Source organism: Beta vulgaris, chromosome 7 (genome assembly GCF_026745355.1).
Source record: "Beta vulgaris subsp. vulgaris cultivar EL10 chromosome 7, EL10.2, whole genome shotgun sequence".
In the NCBI taxonomy this organism is placed as follows: Eukaryota; Viridiplantae; Streptophyta; class Magnoliopsida; order Caryophyllales; family Amaranthaceae; genus Beta; species Beta vulgaris.
Window position 1 is genome coordinate 6968672 of NC_079208.1, and position 8287 is coordinate 6976958.

The 8287-nt window shown below is 35.9% G+C and overlaps 1 long non-coding RNA gene across 5 annotated transcripts; it reads left to right on the forward strand.

Annotated features, from left to right (window-relative positions):
- Positions 1-3244: 3244 nt before the first annotated feature.
- On the forward strand, positions 3245-7899 carry LOC125499555 (uncharacterized). 5 transcript variants are annotated; one of them, XR_008970450.1, is made up of 7 exons: positions 3245-3334; positions 3489-3537; positions 4785-4862; positions 5221-5824; positions 6069-6125; positions 7027-7198; positions 7596-7899. It is a non-coding gene; the product is annotated as an uncharacterized LOC125499555 (long non-coding RNA). The 5 variants fall into 5 exon arrangements; XR_008970448.1 differs by lacking the exon at positions 3489-3537; XR_008970452.1 differs by lacking the exons at positions 3489-3537; positions 6069-6125 and having other exon boundaries at positions 5221-5325; positions 5780-5824.
- Positions 7900-8287: the final 388 nt, after the last annotated feature.

Sequence of the window (8287 nt, forward strand, 5' to 3'; positions counted from 1 at the left end):
TAACCTTCCCTTTAATTCCATGATCGGGCCATACTAGCATGCATAAATCTAGTTTGCAATCTAGTCCAAATTTCTACAGAGGTAGATAAGTCATGAACATCCACAAAAACATCCCTAGGTAAGGTGGCAAAAATCCAAGACTTTACTTGCTGATCAACACGCAAATATTCATAAAACGAACATTGGGAACAGTATTACCAAAAGCATCAAGAACAGTAGGAGAAGGAATAACAGCAGTACCATCAACAAAGCCAAGTAATTGATGGGAAAGAAGCAGACAAGTGATTTGCGTTTTTCATAGTAAAATATCCTCAGGAGAAGACAGAGTTATAGTTACCAGATTCGTCAAGTTAGGGGCAGATAACGTTGGAAGATTGAAAACCGACGTCGAAGAGGACAAACCAACGTGCGACATGGCCGGCGGAGCGGACTGCCATGCGTGAGGATTAATCGGCATGGGGTAAGATTGTCCCGGTAGGGCGCCGCTGAGGGTGGTGTCCGTTGTGGAGGCCGGAAATCCGGGCGGAAACCGGGGACTGGCTCGCGATGTGGTGGCGGGAGACGAAACCCCAGCAGACCAAGGCTGGGCGAACTCCAACCCAGAAAGAAAAGGACGCGAGAAGTATGAGGCAGCAGCAGTAATCTGCGGTCCAGCAGCGGCGACGTGGGCCGGCGTGACGGAGATAGGAGCCGACGTCGACGGCGGGGCGGCGACAGAAATATCCGGCAGAGGCTGCGAGTAGGCTGCTGCGGCAGCGGATGGCGTGGAGGGATCCATGGCCAGGAGAAGAAAAGAAATCACGTCGTAAAAAAAAATGGGGCGTAAAAAAAATTCTTCTTTTCTGTATTGTATTTAATTTTTTTAATTTTTTTAGAAAATTCTTGGCTGTGATACCATGTACAAGTGTGGGAAATAATTGTGTTAACCTGTTGTAGGTTAACCTGGCATTCAATATATATAGTGTTTATAATACAGACCTATGACTATGAAAGTACCTTTCTACCCTTTACAATATAATATTATCCCTTTACATATAATATTATCCAATAATATATATATATATATCTATTTTGATGTGTACTTACGAAAAAAACATAGTATACTTATTTTGTTGAGTAATTGTCAAATAAAGTACTTAATTGGAAAAATCTAGCACTGCTACCACGTGTAAGAGGCTCCAAGCTTTAATTCCTCCCCGGGCCTATAAAATGTCAGGAACGACTCTGAATGGTTGAGACACCAAAAGGCAACATCTTGCATGGCTTTTACGTGAATTTATCTTGTTAAGTTGAAGAGTTATTGCTGGTTAAGTGATATATATTCACACCAGAAGCGACATTTTAATGACCATAATATAAAGTTTTTTTTTTTTGTTGCCTTGGTTTAGTTATATTCTCATAAATCAAATTTATGTAATATAATTAGAATCCTTAATTAGAGCTCATTATGTTAAGTAAGTTTGTACTCTTCATATATATAGTGTAAATAATATACCCAACCTCCTAAGGGAGTATTTCATATCATTCATACGTCTATCATGGTATCAGACCATTAAACCTCGGTCGTGCCGTTGTCTTCTTCTTCTTCCCCCACTCTTCTTTCATGGCACCCGAAGTTTATTCTCCAACCCAGGACACTCCCTCCTTAGCGAGCCATGCTTTTCATCCTACTTTGAGTGTTACAAACGTCAAAGCCTTGATCCCTTCCTCTTCTCACCCGATTTGGGCCTTGTAGCCCCTCGACATTTCCCGCACCTAGTTGAGCTCCTGGCAGCCCAGATTCATCTATTTCTTCTCCTCTATTGTACTCTGAGTCCAACCAGCCACCGAGTCATCCTTGAGGACCTGTTCCCAATCTGGTATCGTTAAGCCCAACTCTAAGTATGATTGCTTTGCTCTAGTTGCTTCCTCTACACCACAAATCTCTCCTATTCCTCGCTCTTATTTACGTGCCCTTGATGATCCTAACTGGTACCATGTGTGGCCGTAATTCAACCGCAACAATATACAATTATTCCACTAGTGTTTGGGTTGTTCGATTATGGCCCTTGATATACTTTTGTGTATAATTGATTGTTAGTTTTTATTGCTTTGCACTACCTTTATTTATGTTTATTAACTATTAGTCAACGATCAAAAATTTGCATGTTTTAGGTGTAGGAATCTATAAGTACTATAAGCGGAATTTCATGAATCTAATTCATAAGCACTTAAATCAGGATCACATGCATATACAATTAAGGATCACATATTATAAGTTTAGAATTAACCTTTGTAGCGTGAATTCCACAAAGTTTGAATAACCCGGATAAAGAACCTATGTATATATATCTTAATAGTATCAAAGTTAAAGTAGGCAACTAAAAAACGGAGGAATTATATTTTTTAGGATAAGTATACTATTTTTATATAAAAAGATATTCTTTTTGACACTCACACCTATCAAGATACATAACTTTAGAGGATAAATATCAATTGTTATTTTGTTAAAAATGGTAGATCTTATGTGAAGTAGCAAAGTGGTATTTTATTTGGAGGAGACAGAGAGAATGATGGGTCATGTTTGTTGAGGAAAAAAAATGAAATGGCAATGAATTGTATCAAGAAATGAAATTGCAATGAATTGGATCAAGAAATGAAATTGCAAAGGCTAATGTAGGACAAATAGAAAGTTTTTATTCCAAAGGAATTTGAACCTATGCCTTCACAGGCTCACGGCCTTGTACACAAGTAAGTACAAGTGCAAACCAACAAGCCAAACTTGATTTTTGTTTAATGTAGTTGCTGTTAATCCTATTTATTTGAAGTTTTTTGAAAATTTGGACCCCTTATATTTATGGGCCCTGGGCGGTTCCCTCAAAACAACCCCCAAGGCCAGGTGTACATCCATTTACCCATTCTTAGAAAATAGTTGCTACATAATTGCAGAAACTTCTTTTACTAGTCATTACTCTTCCAAAGATGATTCTCTTCCATTACCCATTAAAAAGTGGGAAGTTCTGTTACTGTGCTTAGTAACAGTGGAGTTACAATCTTGCCCTTCCAAAGTGCTAAAATTTCTTGGCTGCCATGTTCTTCTCTTGTCATCTCTTTCCTCCCATTTTTCCTCTCAATCGTTCATCTTCTCTAACCTAATTTCTTCCCTCTTCTTTCACCTCTGTCCTCTTTCCATACCACATAGTTCACCGCCTCTTACATTATTTCTTCCCTTCCCTTCCCTTCCCTTTCTACCTCTAACCTTTTGGTTATTTGTGATGCGGTTCTCTGCTTTGCTGCTCTTTGTTCTAGAAATTTTTCGAGCTTCGAATCACTATGAACTTGCCCCAAATTCACTGTAAGTTTCAATGTTATATTGTATTCTATTATATTCTTAACGCAATTCTCTCTAACTCAACGATTGAGCAGCGGTTCTTCATAAACTTTACTCTACAATTCAATTGGATATTTCAATTTTCAGTTGATTTTAAGCAACTTTTTAAAATTATCAGTGGTTCGATTTTTTCAATCATCGAGTGTTCGTGGAATTCACTGGCTTAGGTATTACTCAAATTTATTCTGTTCTTTTTCATTTTTGCTCTAATTTTTCGTTTTTTTCCTGTTGTTTGTCAGCTTGTGTTGTACTGCTATCTCGTGTTGTATTGATGTAAAAAGTTCTGATTTTATTAAATTAATTTGCGTCGTATTGCTGTTTTAGTTTGCTATCTTATTCAATAAAATAAATCTCGTGTTATACTGCTGTTTGCTATCTCGTGTTGTATCACTATTCAAGTGTTGTATCTCGTATTTTGGTTGATGTCCATGTTCTGGTTTTGGTGAATTTGAACTCCTCTTATTAGGAATTACCCGTGATGTTATACCATCCCCACAAGACTTCACCAACAACTAAGCTACAATCTGACACCCACTTATCCAAATGTACTAATGTATTTATATGAACTTCTTTGAGGGCTCCCCTTATAGTAGCAGAAACACTACTTTTGTGTAACTGGGATGTGAAACATAAGATATCCTTGGTTTGGATAAGTTCAATATTGTCGCTGTTGGAAATGGACTATATTGTTTTTGCAAATTCAGGAATCACAATATTATGTAGGTAGGCTTACAGGGAATTAAGATCATAGAAGATTGTATGCGATCTTGGAGACATAGATCATAGATGCTTAAAAGCACTATATGTGAACTTGCAATAGCCATGTCCATAAATTATAAGAAATGCTATATTTAAAGCATGGGGATATTTCATATTTGTGATCTCAAAAGAAGAAGAAATAAGTATTTGGAACTATGATTTTGATGATTGTAAAGTTCTCAATAAAAATTGTGTTGATTGCTTATTAAACTTCGCAATTTAATAAGCAATCAACATAGCTACAGCCTACAGTTTACTCAATAAAAATTGTGTTGATTGATTATTGAAGTTCTCAATACGTTGTAAAGTTCCAAATACAATCAATAACTAGATATGTGAACCTACATCTAGCGTTTACGCTACCCGCTGGACACTAGCAACAGTCCCTCTTGGACTGAAACTCTCCAGCATTACACTGGCTACTCTAAAAACCATATCAAAATAGAACTTCCCCAGATTCAGCATAATATATAGCAATTATGCAAGTTATATATGTGCTTTAACATTATTTTTATGAGCAGGGAATGCGTTAGGCTATTGGTAAGTTTTCATATGGTAGCGCCATAAAGCAAGCTGAGGGCATTTTTTGGTCTTAAAGCCTGGTACTTTCTATTAGAACCATAATGAATTGTGACTAACCTTAAATTGTATACAGAAAGAAGAATTTCAACTCACACCTTATACAACAAATCCTTACGAGGCATTGGGTCCATTAGGACAACAGTCTTGCAAGGTAAATTTTCCAGCTGGCACCAATTTGTTTTTTTGTAACCCCTTTCCATTCTACTGTTATGTTGAGAAGTTGCTATATATCGAGTCTGCGTTGTCTGTACTTCCTAATTAGCATTTATTCTATGGAAGTTAGTTTATGAGTTTAGGGTATAGCCGAAACATATTATTTGCCATTGTAGCTTGTAGGGTTAAGATTTTTTATTCTTTCACTTATAGACGTGTTAATTTCCTTGACTTACTTTCACTATTTGGTTAACCGTCCATGGGAAGCGTGGTAATGTGCTCATTCATTCTATTATTGTTAGAAGTTGATATATAACTTATTATCTTGTTATACTAACAACGTAAATCCTCTTTAGTTGTAGAGGGTGGAAATATTGTTTTCCAAGGAGACATTGAAGAAACATAGAGATAGAGATAGGCAGCCACGACAAGCTGCAACTCTTCTTTAATCTCTAAAGAAGGTTTTCAATTCTTGATTTGTAATTTCTGTACTTTATCATAGTAAATGTACACTTACGTAGTAGTTATTGTTAGTTCAGACACATGGAGAGATAAGAAGAAAAAGATGGTAAAGGAAAAAAAAAACATCGGTAAAACAGAGCTGTAACATATATGATGTTATATGTGTATCTATGTCTGTCTTAGTGACATAGCTGTGCTCACACAACATTCAATGGTAGAATGATGTCTTTATCTATTTCTTTCTCTATTGTGTTAGGCATATTGTACGATTCAAATTTGAAGGTGAGCCAACATATATTTTTATTAGTGTAATTCCAAGGAAAAATAGAGCTACAAGTACATTACCAATTGTCGTTCATCTACAGGCTCTTGTGTTGCTCTGTGTGATTAGCGTAACTTATCTCTAATTCTTACTCACGATTCTATTGCTCTTTATGCTTTTGTGACCATCAGGCTGATGTCTTCTTTGCAATTTTTAATGAAACCTCAAAATTATAGGTATACTTCTTCATAACCTTCTCTTCGTCCCTGTTTCCTTCATGCATGTTTAGGTGTTTACTACTTTTCAGTCTTTTTTTTTTAATGTTGCTTAGGGAACAATTACTTTTGGTGCTGGCTTCTTCTTTGTTGTAATAGGATGGCCAATAGTGGGAATGATATTGGAGTCATGGGTTCCTTGTACTCTTTAAGTCTGTAGTTACTATTAGATTTCTAACCTGTGTATGTTGTTCCCTCTATGCAGTGGCTTTTGGCCTATATTATTATTTGTTGGATTTTCCAGCAGCCATACATACGAGCGGTATGTGTATCCATTTTTTATTTTTGGTCATAGTTTAATCATTGTATAAGAATTGGAATTAGCATTTCGAGTATGCTTATATGAAGTGTCTTTTTTTCATCGATCTGCTTTACAACTTTTAGAATGTTCCTCTTTTGAGTTGCTAAGAATGTTGTAATGTCTGTTATGGACATAATAACCTAATTTTTCTAGGTTTAGCTCACTATAAAGTATCTGGGTAGTCTAAGCTTGGTTCTGACCTCTTTTACACCTTCTTTCAAACCATGTATATTTCATTTAGGACGTGGGTAGCTCCCTTCTGTGGGTTAGCATGGTTAGAACTGTTTATGGCTACCAAAAGCATGTCGTGTTTGATTAAAGAGGAAGCATGGTTAATCTTTAAAAAGTCTCGTTTAAGCACCTTCATCATAAAAGAAATGAGTTGTAAAAATTTCTGCACAAGAGGATTTTGCATTCTTACTTTTTAGTGAGTACTAAAAAACTGGAATCAGCGATGAATTAGTTGACATGAACACGCCCATAATTGTTGAAACTGTTGCCCAATTGTCTAGGTGGAATATAGATACACTTTCAAAAAATCGATCATAATAGTTCCAAACTTCCAACTATTGGCATTCCACTATTAGTAATCCCAATAATGCATGGTTTCTTTCTAAGCTTCCAAGTCAGCTACAACTTGATAAGCTGGTAGTTTCTTTTTATTTAATATCAATATACATAAATACCCATAGCCACTACTACTCCATACATATCGCTCCCAACCTCCAAGACATCTCCCTAACTATCCAAACTTACTGCCACCACCTCCATCCATCAAGCCTTTTTATATACAATTAACAGACTGAGTATTATTGTATGGTATTCTTGTTATCTTACTTGTAGATCATAATACAACAAACAGGTAACACACAATGACTTTGGAAATGGGTATGCTTGTGTGGGCAAAGGTGATGGCAGAAGGTATGCTTAATGGATGGAGGTGATGGCAGAAGGCATTTCATTCCAAGTTACAACCTTTCTACAGTCAGTTATTATGATGGTGGAATAAAATGCCTTTTATATATATGCTCGAGGTATGTGCAATTGATTTATTAGGGTTTGTTGATTTTATATTTTCATATTTGACTTAGGTCACCTCTTGAATCATATCATAAATGTGTAAACCTTATACATAATAAACTCATGTGCACTTTCTCTTTTAGTGTATTTAATTTACATTATATTTAACATTGTTTTTTCCTTATCTAATTAGAATTAGATGCATGTTGGTTAATCTCTTTCTTTAAAAATCAGAAGCTTTTGTCTGATTTGCTTTCAGTTTCCTCCCCATGGATCTATTACAAAGTTAGGCCGAGATATTCATATTGATATGATTGAATTAACACATGTGATTTCTCACTATTTAAAATATCTTACGATGATAAAAATACTAACTTTATATGATTTCCTCTTTTTATCTTTTCAATACAGAAACTACGACAGCCTATGGTGTTAAGAGAACTTCAAACGATAATACTTGGGTTGTTGATCCTATGTTGGGTATGTATTCAACATGAATACCTCGGAGTATGAAAAGGCACAGGAGTAACTGAAAGTCTGAGACGTAATGTGTAGTTATGGAGATTGAGTTGAACATGACTGAAGGATTGAATATCAGAATCATTCAATAGATCAACAGGCCAATTGCGAAAAGCTAGCAATAAAGTCTCTTATTATCATTAATTGTAATATATGTAAGACTTGAGAGTTAGCATATATGGATTTGTTTCTTAAAGTTGGATTAGATGCTACTTTCGGGTCTTTGATGCAAACTCAGTCACCTCTTTCGTGATTATTTAGATATTATTGGTATGGTTATCTAAGTCGAAGAACACGCAAACCATAGTGACATGTTATATACGCAACAAGGGCGTTTTAGAGCTAATGCAATCTATGTAGCTTATGTTCTTAACTACCAAGTTTAGATGCCTTTGTTTTTCCTAAATAATTATGCTAATGATGAACATTTAGTTGTCCGCAATTATTTTTGCTACCTTGGGGGGCCGTGCGCGATAGCGCGCGGTCCAACAACTAGTTAAAATAAAAGAGACAAACAAAACACCTTTGAAAATATGGAAAAGTAATGATTATGGAGCACCTGGATGAGGAAGAAGAGAGAAGGT